The sequence below is a fragment of the Pteropus vampyrus genome, unplaced genomic scaffold (genome assembly GCF_000151845.1).
Source record: "Pteropus vampyrus isolate Shadow unplaced genomic scaffold, Pvam_2.0 Scaffold180, whole genome shotgun sequence".
Classification (NCBI taxonomy): Eukaryota; Metazoa; Chordata; class Mammalia; order Chiroptera; family Pteropodidae; genus Pteropus; species Pteropus vampyrus.
In genome coordinates, this window is record NW_011888961.1 from 1,946,315 (window position 1) to 1,949,909 (window position 3,595).

Consider the following 3,595-nt stretch of genomic DNA (forward strand, 5'->3'; position numbering starts at 1 on the left):
AAAGACTTGTTATTAGACCTTTACCTTCTGTTCCCCTCTGGCACTTTCTGAAGCAGCATTTGAGACATGTCACACATGGCGACTGCCTCCACCTCGTTTCTCTTTCAAGTTTCAGTGCTGCCTTTCAAGAGTAGCTTCTATTCTCAGCCATGCGATCACAATAAAGAGCAAATGTGTGAAGGTGGCCAATGTGTGGGAGCGGTGGGTGGGGCGGGACCTCAGTGACAATGTGCCCCTGCTCAGACCCATGTCGCCCAGCCTGCTCCATCACTGCCTGTAAGACACCACCCATAGCAACCTTTCTCCCCTTCTCACTTCATAGGTAGGAGTCCCCTCTGAATGCCTCAAGTTAAAAATTACAGTTGTCAGCATTCCCACTAAAAGCACTGGGAAAGAAGCAACAAGCACTCTACCGGCGTTATATGCTAAGGCATAAATCAGGCAAAGTTGTTGTCTTGGTGTCCCCATCAGAGATCGCACTGAACAAGCTGGGCAGCTATCCTGAGCTGGAAGAAACCTGGGGAAACAAGACTCACCCCAAGTGACTGTCACTCACAGGCATCTCATCTGTGCAACCTCTTGGCTTCCTTCTCTAAGAGTAATCCAGCTGATGGATAAACATTATGCTCTATAATAAGCATAATAAAGGGAGAATAATAGACCATGTCCGTTTTCCACAGAACAAGTAATTCAACCTACACGGTGTACTTATGCAAGTTAAAACAACGAAAAGCAAAGCAGATTGAACTGTTATTTTGATCCTTAAATGAAAGCTTTAGGAATAGAGCAATGTTGATGAAACTCAGGGCTGTTTGATTTACAGAGCAGCAGCACTGCATTCACTTATGCAGAATTAGTACCGTAAAAGGTGGATTTCATTCATTTTAGAAGTGTGTATTGAGTACATGCAGGCGCTACACAGGAAACTCGGAGATCTTAGCTTCTACTGATGTACAATAGACAATAAACTCATAGACAAAAAATAAGTGTAAGAGTGTGCCAAGTAATAGGGAGGAAAATAAAGCAGGGTGTGGGGGGTAGACAGCATGGGGTGGGAGTGGGTGGAATGCTATTTTATTCACAGTGTTGGATGTCCTGCTGATAAGATATTTGAAAGAAGTGTGGGAGCAGGGCTTGAAAATATCTGGGGGAGGAACAATTAAGGGAGAGAGAATGGCAAGTTTCCTTGAGGCAGGAGCATTCCTGGTGTGTTTCAGGAACAGCAAAGGGCTAGTGCGTTTGGAGAAAGATTAGTGAGCTGGTGAAGGGGGTGAGGTGAGATGAGAAAGTCAGCAAGGGGCCAGACTGCGCAGGCTCTTGTACTCAAGACGAGATGAGAAGCCAACAGAAGATGATGAGCAGAGGTGTGACATATTTCCCAGGACGGCTTTGTTAACAGCTGACCATAGAAGGACAAGGACTAAATTCAGGGGACCCCAGGAACCTAAGGCAATAATCCAGGAGAGAGATTACGGCGGGTTGGACCTATGCAGAGTGCTAGAGATGATGAGAAACGGTTAGATCTCTGGATACAGTTTGAAAGTAGAGTGAATAGGATTTCCTGAGAGATGGGATATGAGGTAAGATCAAATGAGGAGTCAAGTCTAGCATGAGCGAGTGGCAGGATGGGAACGCAATGGACTGAGATGGGGAAGAAACTGGGAGGAATAGATTTTGTAAGGGAGAATTAGAAGTTCATTTTTGGACCTGCTAAGGGTGAGATATCAAGTAGGTTTAATCTGAGATATTAATCTGGACTTCAGGGGGCGAGGTCCCAGAGAGAGGAGTCATCGAGATGATCATGGACTGAATGTTTGTGCCCATCCCCAACTCATATGCTGAAATCTTAACTTCTGATGTGATGGCATTTGGAGGTGAGGTCTTTGGGAGGTGATCAGGCTTAGACGAGATCATGACTGGATTAATGCCTTTATAAGAACAGACAGCAGAGAGTTTGCGCTCTTTACCTCTTCATGGGCACACACCAAGGAAGGACAGATGTGAGGACATAGCAAGAAGATGGACATCTGCAAGCCAGGAAAAGAGGCTTCACCAGAACCCGACCAGGCGGACACTCTGATCTTGGATTTCCAGCATCTAGAACTATGAGAAATTCAATTTCCATGGTTTAAGTTACAGAGTTTATGGTATTTTGTTATGGCAGCCCACGTTAACTAATACACTCATGCAGGTGACATTTTGCACCATGGGAGTAGATCAGATCACCTAGGGTGCTGGTACAGTTAAGAACAAATGAGGGAAAAAGAAAAAGAAAAAAACAGATGAGGCCTGGGGGCTGAGGTCGATGTTAATGGGTGAGAAAATGAGAAGGAACCAACGAAGGTGACTGAGGGGAGCAGCCAGAGAGGTAGGAAGAGAACTGAGAAGCAGAGGTGTCCAAGAAGCCAAGAGAAGTACGTGTCTTAATGACAGGGAGTAGTCTAGGGAGTCAAGAGATGGCAAGTCAAGCACAATGGGGCTGATTAACGTGGATGTCACGGCGACCTTGACCAGACCTGTTTCTATGGAGTGGTGGGATTGAAGTTCTGAACGAATGGGTTCAAAAGAAGCCATAGAAGGGAAACTGGGGACAGTGCTTACAGATAACTCTTTCAAGTCATTTTGTCATAACATGACAGTGGCTGCAAGGGGATTTGGTAAAATCTGGGGAGCTTAGGCTAAAGCATTGGGTAATCCAGTCTCGAAATAGTCCCAAATGATTGCTGAAGACTGACAAGCAAGTCAGATGAGACGCTTGCTCAAATGCCATCCGTAAAAATAGAAATATTTTTTAGAAGATTCAGATTTCTTTTCTTTTTTACCAAACATTTTTGTGGTACCGTTACAATGTTAATGGAAAATTGTAACAAACGTTAAAATTGCACAGGATCTTTCTTTTAGAATTCTGCAGACACAAACAACTTTTGGTTACAGTGATACCTGGCAATCCAGCAAGAGCTCGTTCCTATGCAGATGTTACTAACCCACCCTCAACAACGTCTCTTGTTTTATAAGGCGTGTTTTGTGCACAAGTTGGAGGTTACATCTGTGATCTTTGTGGTATACTTGGCCAGAAACAAAAGCATCGGTTTTCATTAGCGACTTCCTACTGATAACTATCTGGTCTCCAAATTCCAAAGACAAACTAAAAATTTCAATTCTTACAGCTAGGCTCAAGGAAACATGCTAGTGTCTATTTAGATGTGAGGCGTGATGCAAATGAAGAGAAAATCACAGTGGAGTTTGAATTTTCCATTTGTTCCTTTCTCTCTGCCAGAATAGGCTTGCCTCAGAACACTTAGTGATGCTTGCAAATAAAATGGGAAATGGTGTCTCGATTTAAAAAATTTATATGTGTGTATGTATATATGATATATATTTTTGTATGAACATGTATTATATATATGCATATATGCATACACACTATTACTCATAATAGATAAACCAAGGAATAATTATTACTATCATGAAAGAATTCACCAAACACATCCTATGGTAGCTGGTATCCAAGTGTACTTAAGATTGTAATTATAAAATGTGGTTCCATAGCTTAGCCGTTAGCATGTCTGCTTTATATGCAGAAGTTCCTGGATTC